Source organism: Numida meleagris, chromosome 6, assembly GCF_002078875.1.
Source record: "Numida meleagris isolate 19003 breed g44 Domestic line chromosome 6, NumMel1.0, whole genome shotgun sequence".
Taxonomy (NCBI): domain Eukaryota; kingdom Metazoa; phylum Chordata; class Aves; order Galliformes; family Numididae; genus Numida; species Numida meleagris.
This window is the reverse complement of record NC_034414.1, coordinates 29919467-29927756: the sequence shown is the minus strand read 5'-3', so window position 1 is coordinate 29927756 and position 8290 is coordinate 29919467. Positions and strand designations below refer to the sequence as shown.

The 8290-nt window shown below is 40.6% G+C and overlaps 1 long non-coding RNA gene across 2 annotated transcripts; it reads right to left on the bottom strand.

Moving 5' to 3' along the window:
- Positions 2390 to 8289, bottom strand: LOC110401069. Of its 2 annotated transcripts, XR_002440233.1 has the most exons (3): positions 7870 to 8284; positions 7642 to 7781; positions 2390 to 2929 (listed from the first exon to the last, which is right to left on the bottom strand). It is a non-coding gene; the product is annotated as an uncharacterized LOC110401069 (long non-coding RNA). The 2 variants fall into 2 exon arrangements; XR_002440232.1 differs by having other exon boundaries at positions 2390 to 7781; positions 7870 to 8289.

Here is an 8290-nt window from a genome sequence, read left to right as displayed (position 1 = left end):
AAGATGAGGAGCAAAACTTCCCCCTTTTGGCTGCAGCAGTGCATCTCAGCTGGAGCTGCACTTGCAATTTTATAGCCTTTCTCTCAGGTACAGCAGCACTAGAATCTGAAACGCTGACATTTTCAAAAGACATTTTCATTTCTCTTTTCAGCATATCTCTTTTCTCTTTGGAAATTACCAGTATGACATAATGAAAGTCAATCAAATAAGATCTCCATGAAAATCAAAGAGAGATATTTCATTTCTTGTTGAACCAAATGCTTTGTTCAATACATATCTGAATTTCTTCTAGTATTTCTTATTTTACCCAGAAACTTTTGCATTTGCCCAATAATACTTTAAAATCATTTCTTTTTGGCTAGAAAGCAAACAAAAAATTCAGGGTTTTTTTTTTTGTTTGTTTGGTTTTTTTGCTTTTTTTTTTTTTTTTTTTTCCTGCAGATGGGATTGATTCTGTGAGAATGCCTGGCTTCATTTATGTAATTGTCTTCATTAATGCCAATAGATTTAATGTGAGTAAATTTATTTACTTTTTTTAAATTGTAAAGTTCAGTACCAACAAATGGAGTAAAAAAGGAAAAGAAGGATTCGTTTATGGGTGGGTGGGAGTGGGTACAGAAATCATAGAGTCATAGAATCATTAAGGCCGGAAAAGACCACTAAGGTCACCCAGTCTAACTATCGGAGGAGAGAGAGAAAAAAAACCCACAAATTTAAGTCTCGAGTTTGGCTGTCTAACTTAGAAGCAAGGACATGGACACAGGAACAGTTCACTTCCAGTCTCTGTTCCAGTTTTAGGTTAAATGTTGATTAGAATCAGCATTAGATCTTGGGTCTTACTTTTCCTCAGCAATGTTTGCTTAAGAAAAATTGTTAACTCAAAGTAAACTGTAAACAAGAATGACTAAAAAGCCTTAACCCATCCTGAACAGCTGACAGCCTGCCTAGCATTCTGAGAGGTGTAGATTTGAAGTTAGATTTCAGGCCAATATTTGACGGAAGATCTGTAGCAGTTTCAAATTTCCAGGTTCCACCTGAACACTCTGTCCAGTTTCATGTTTCTTTTAAGGTGAGACCCAAGTGTATGCCCATGTGCTGCTTCATGAGGAACCCCAGGAGACTGTGATAGGTCTATAATCAAGAAACCATGATCCCATAGCATCCATCAGCAAGTCGGCTGTAATGCAACCTGAATAGCTCTGTTAGCCTTCTCTATAAACAAGAGTAATGGTGGCTTATCTTGCAGATGTCAGGATAAATACATTGGTTGTGATATGCTTGGATACTATGGCAATTAGATTAGTATTTTAAATAGGCAGTGCAGAAGGACAGATGGAAGTAAAGCCAGTGCAGAACTGACAAGTGTCATGATAATGAAAAGATGTAAAGAAAGGTCTGAACTGAAATGTTTTTTTTTCCAACTTCTAGCTGAATTTTGATTAACTGTGGAAGAGGTAGATATTTTATATCAATCTGACTACATCAGGAGTTAAAGGAATGTCTGAATTGGAATTTAGATAACAAAGTGTCCTGGAGCAAGACAAAAGCTACTACACAATATATGCAGCCTTGTCTAAAACAAAAAAAAAAAAAAAAGAAACCCCTGATAATACTCAGGCGATATGTATTAAATTTTTTCTATATTGAATACAACCACAGTTATGGTTCATCAATGTCCCATGTCATTTGAACCATTCGGTAATCTTCTCTGTGCACACTGAAAATGCACAAGATGGAAAGCCTCATTTACTGAGCTATAACACAAAGATATATAAGAAGAATTAGTAAATAAGGAAACAATTTTATTTTTGAGGCATGGAAAATCAACCAAACTTACAGAAAATGAACAGACACGAAACCTTCTTACACTATCATTGACTAAGCGTGAGCTATAGTACACACTCTTAGTTTTATAGACACAGTCCACGGATCACAACAAAATGTTAATTGAGGAGGTACTGCTACTCGCTATTTACCTGAATTTAAGTTGTTGGTATAGTTGCATATGTCTGAAGGCTAAGGAATCCTGTGAAACCAATTATTATGTAATTCAGGGTTCAAATACAGTATTCTTCAAAAGGTGTTGGATAATTTGCTTTCAGTTTAGCTGGCAGGAGGTTGTAGCTCCCCTTCTCCATATAGTGTCCTCTTTTTCCTTAGAGGAGTTGTTTTAGTATATTTAATGCTTCCATAAAATCTGAGCGATCGACAGGATAAGTGCAAGCTGTCATCTGTTCAATTTTGGCCTTGGTGTGTAATGATAATTTGTGGCAAATTCATTCTGAAATAATATAATTTAAAAGTGGGTTCAAATTCTTACCTTCCCTTTCCTCTTCCTGCCTTATTTCATACAGTCTGGAGTTGTCTTGCTTATTAATGGAGACCAAAATTTCATACGTTTTTATTTCATCTCTTACACAGAAACAAGTGAAAATACAGATAAAGGAAAATAATGTGTGGAAAGAACAGATTCAGCTCATCAGAATTCTGAATTTAGTTTATATGAGATTGAAAACATTCTCCAGCTTTACATACCAAGGTCCTTAATGAGGCAGTTTTGTCAAAGTGAAATTTCAAAAATAGAATGTTCCAGTACGGTGTCTTTAAAATCTGTCTATTCTTTGTCTGTGCTAAACTCATCAACAGCTTTTCTAAAATAGCTACTGTTTTCTAGCAAATGAAGCACAGACAATTGAATGTGTCAACGCCATTCATGTGGAGTCATACTAAGATTCATTTATTTTTGTTAGGCACCCATACTAGTAGTTAATCCACTGAAGTGCATTTGTAGTCATGCTGCATGTAATGCGTACCTCTCTCAAAGACCTCAGTTCTGCTCTTAGACAAGTTGTTTTCTGGATGATTGTCAGTAAGGACTGCAGTGACCCAGAAGAACTGGTACTCAGAAGTGTCAAGCTTTTCATTATCCCTGCAAAAGACATGAAAAATAACCCTTGGCTGGCACCAGTTCCAAATTTTTGGAAGTGGAAGCCCTTGTTTAATGTACTGTTCTTCAAGAAACTCCTACTCTGGCAGATGAAAAGAACTATGGGAAATATCAGGTGTGTCTTCTTTAGGGTGATACAGAGAAGTAACTCTTGTAGTGGGACCAGATCAGTGAATGATGGACAAAAACAAAAGGTACAGGATCCTTTGTACACGATCTTCAGGACCTCCACTGCTCCTAAGTGACAGGATCAAACCTTTGTTACCAAGCTGAGGGTATATTTTAGTTTGGGACCTCCCTGCCTGGCACTTCTCAAATTCTGTCTGTGAAAGTCTGTATAGAAACAAATGTTTCTGCCTAATGTAACACTAACACCTATGACAGAGATCTAAGCAACATTAATTTCCAAAGACTCAATTGAGTGGCAAAATGGCAACATCTGAAATCTCAAACAATAGAGTGTGGATCAGCTTTGTGTACTGAATAGCTAGAAGATAGGGTTATATTATACCCTTACACCTAGGCAGGATGCTGGGGAAGGATTTGCTTTTATAGTTTGACCAGAGTATGAGAGGAAAAAAAAATGACTGAAAGGGAACAGGGTTGGAGAGTGTTGTGCTAAAGGCTTAATATCCACTTTGGTCCTACAAGTTCTATCATGTTTCAAGGGACTTGTATGACCATTGGCCACACCAATGAGAACTTTCACGACTTGCTTATAAAACAACATTCTGTATTGGAGCAACAGATTACAGATTCTTTTGGATTGCCAGTGATAAATACACTGCCTATGGAGAAAGTGTAAATACCAATAGCGTAAATAATACAGTTGTCCAAAAATGTGTTAAACTATGGAATAATTCTGTACAGATTTCTAAGTTTCCTGGGGAAAGCACTTGGCATAGCTTGGTTTAAGTATCTGAATCTTACCCAATAGGCACCCCTGTGGGGAGGAAGAGAGGCTCAGCCCGTTGACTAGTCCCAGAAGTCAGCTTTGTCCTTCTCATTTGTCAGCAAAGATATCTTCCCCAAAATTCCTTCTCTCTTAGGCCATTTTTATCTTACTCTCAGGTGGAGTTTGATTCTAATCATACCTATCTTTGTTGTGACTGGTGCAACAGTAAATGGAAAAGTTGCTAACTCAGGATGATTACTATGCAATTTATCAGTTCCATAATAACAAGTTCCCATCCCTGTGATCTTAGAGAGACTGGCTGAGGAGTTTTACACCTTGGTCCACCCTCTGTGCTGTATCTCAGAGTCAGCATACTAAGTTCCCCTGGTGCTGCCAACAATCTAAGATTTGCAGGTCTTAGGTTGCTTAGGGAACTACATGGAACAGACTTCTAGTATATTTGCTGCATTCTACCCTGAGGTTTCTTCAATACTTTTCTTCTTCTAAGAGGGGAGTATCCCAATAAGTTATTTCCAACAATTACTCTACATAAGCCACCTTGTGACTACAGTCATTCAAGCTTCTCAATGTTTAGGAAGAACTGGGGAGGTCACACACAGTTAAGCTCAAGGGGTTCTCTCTTTTTATGGGATAAGATGATTGGCTCATAGATTTAGTAGTTAGCAGGACAGTGTTGGGTATAATGGCAAGGCCAGAGGAGGAGGTTGGGGAGTGCACCGTCACATGGATTTACATGGTTGTCACTACCACAGAGCCACCAAAATCATATCATATAAGCTCAATAAACTTCACTCTGCCAGATGATGTTGTTTCTGAGAATATACATGAGGTTGTCTCCTTAACATATGGTGCCATTTCAAAAGTTACACCACGGCAGGTATCTGAGTAGGAGGAAACAGTGAAGAAAAGAGGCTGTATGCAAGGATATCTGTACAGGCCATCCTCCTTTAGGAGTTTTCCACATGCCTGTCATTGCACGTATTGAAACTGGGCATGAGATATGTTGTGGTGTAGTTTGTTACCAAGTGGAGAAGTTAAGAGCTTCTTTCATATTGTAATCTTTCAGGTAGAGGTGGGGAGTCTTTTCTTAAAAGACAAATATGACTTTGCAAATTGGGTGCAGTGCAAGGAGTGATGCAGTTTTACCCCTAGCAAGCCACACACTTTCCCTCTCACTAGTGGTTAGGACAGTTTCTGTAGCTGGGTTCCTGCTCCTGACTAGAGGTATAAACCCATAAAGTAAAGGAGGCCTCTGGCAAGGATGGTATGGCAAGGATGGCACATGGACATGGCAGCATGGTCGATGAAGACATTCGCATAATTTGCTGGTCTTACATAACATAGCTAAAATGTGATGTATGTTCTGTTCTTTCCCCCAGATGCTTTCCTAAAGGAAGAGGTTGTTTGGAGAGACAGTCTCTTGTGCCTTTTTTTGCTAGAGTGATGAATATTGTGCTGTATCAGTGGCTATGCAGAAAGCATATTTATACTATCCTCTTAAATAATTTATAGATCAATACAGACTGTAAAAACAGATCAGAAAGCAATCATGCATAACAGACTGACTTTAAACCAATGGTCGCATTGAAAAAGCTTTGTGTTTTAAGGTCTCAGAACTTAGTTTCCTGACCCTTTATAGACTGGCATCAATAAGTTGGAGATGGAAGTCTGTTTCCTATTACTGAACCACTGAGCCAGCTAGTCTCTTGACCTTACTTGGATTTGCACCAGTGGCATAGAAATAAATTGTTCTGAATTCCATTAATGATTCATTAAGCCAGTACTTTGTGACTTCAGCTGGATCTATACCAATGCCATACAGTCAAATAGCTGTGTCCCACTGCTGATCCAGATAGTAAAATCTAAACAAAAAATAACGAGTTAAAAAATCAAATTTAAGGAGTCACTGTGAAAACAACAACAACCCCAAACCAAACACAACAAAACCTGAAACCATAAAACCAGCTGATCTGATAATAAAATTGTAGAATTATTGGACGCCTACTCTAACAATAGTTCTCAATAGAGTGCCCTGTTCTGTAACTGTCAGTGAGTTTGTAAAACATCCTTGCTCACACTGTAATCAAGAGAACAAAATGGCATCTTCCTTTAACCACACTGGTCTGTTTTTTCTTCATCAAGATTCTATATATAACTAGTTTGTCTTGTACATGGAAATTGTTTCACCCAAATGAGTCATTAAAATATGCCACTGCCTAGTATTTACGGTAAGATAAGAAAGCCTACTATGTCAGCCGGTAGACATGGAACAAACATGGCTGAAAGAGATATCTTAATGAAAGGGCAATCCTTTCTTAATTGGACAGATATTGATAATTAACACCTGGCAGACAAAGCAATGTAAAACATTTCCTGAGAAGTTAGCAAATTGAGCTATAATTTATGCTGGCATGACCAGGGCAAAATGCGACTCCCAGTTGTATATTGACTTTGATGACAAAAACTTATTTTTCTCTAGACAGTCAACATGAACTCTGGTACGGACTGCCAGCACATTTTCCAGAATGTCTGCCTGTAGCAAAAGGGCTTTCTCACACAAAGTTGTTTGCTATTCTGATGAAAACTTGATTGCAGAAAATCATCCTCTTCCAACCTTCTCCTGATCTATTATGGATCTGCCTTTATATTAAGTCTAATTTATGAGAACTTTCATACGTCAACATTAAAACCCCCTTGTATTGATTTCAGCCTCTCCTTGGCTCAGTCTTTTAAAATGTTGTAAGCTTAGATAATTTCACTACACTAACACAATCCTCTACTATGTTCCCATACAAAGAAATCCCACACAAATCCCACAGGAAATGCTACCACTAACGTTGCCAGTGCAATCTTAATTCTGCCCCTCCTTACTGTCCACAAGAGCAACACATCAATCATCTACACAGGGAGACTGTCTGAATAAGCACTACTGCCTTTAGTGTTGGGTGTGAAATCCTCTGCAGGAAGCTATGAAGTGTCACGCTTCCTGCTTGTACTTCAGACAATTTCAGATATATTAGAAAAAAAATCTTTTTGCTTTGTCTGCAGCAGAATATTCAACACACAGCAACCAAACCCATGAGGGAACAGAAATACGAGCACCAGCGATGCAGTATCTTCAGTAACCATGCTGTTTTGGGTTCAGGCTTACACCCACCCACATATGTTGTATTATACCATTGCATAACCAGAGATCTCAGAAGCCTGAATTCTCAGTCTCTATGGCTGCACGCTGCAATTGCAGTGCCAATATGAAAATAGTGGTATCATATGCTAATGCACCATCCCGTCAAAGTGCTACTAGTGCGACTTTCCCTGAGACACAGGGTATTTCTTCAGGCCTTCATTTCTGCACTAGAAATCCACCCAAGAAAATGATATGCTAAAGAGGAAATTTCTGAGATGGTTCGTTAATGGCTATGTAAATTACAAATGCTTTCAGTAATTGTTTGTTAGTACACAGCCAAAAGGAGGATACCCACAGTCTGCTATTACAAAGGTAGTACTGAAATCACACCAATAACATATGAAAATATAAAGCTCAGCTGGAGTCAGAGGGTTTGAACTTTGTGCATAATCAGCTGCATAGTATTGTTAACTGTGGAAGACATTTAACAATGTATTTGTGCAAAACGAACACGTGCTTCCAGACAGCAAAACCAAGCATGCTGAAAGTACGGCATTATCCACAAGCAATGTGATGAAAGTTCTTATCTCAGAAGAGAGTGGAAGAACTAAAGGGAGAGATGAGAGGGGCAATGGGAGAGCGCTGAAACACCTTGTGGTGGCCGGGGGGGTTCCAAAGCCGCGGGGGAACTTTCTGCTTTTCTGTATTTCACATGGTTTAAAGCAAAGGGTGATGACAGTCCTTGTTATCCTTTCTCACGATCAGAGAGCTCGAGAACCAAACTGTTAAACCTGTGTAAAGAAAAGACAAAAGTGACTTTGGGTTCTGCGGCCCAAGAGCAACTCGGCTGTGAATTCAAATGCGGAGCAAACACTGCACCTAGTAACAGCGACTGTGCCGAGTTATATCGGCGTTATAGCAAAGCGGGGGCCGGTCCGGGGTAGCCCGGAGGGCGGAAGAGCAGCTCTCGGTGGGCGCAGGTCTGCAGCCCGCACAGGGGCGAGGCGGGCGTGGCTGGGACCGGGCCCCAGCGTCCCGAGCGCGGAGTGGTGCCGCCTGCCGAAGGGACCCGGAACTGCCGGCCAGGGCCAAGGGGGCAGCGGCGCGCCTAGGACCCCCACACCCTGCCCGGCGCCTTCTCTCCGGCCACGGCGGCCGACGGCGCGGCGCCGGGCCGAGCTCTCTCGGCACTCGATTAGTGCCGCCTGTGCGGCGCGCGGCACGCCAGTCTCGCGCTCGCCAGCTGCCGCCTCCCTCGCGCTCGTAACGGTTCCGCGCGGCCGGCGCTCGCCCCGCCCCG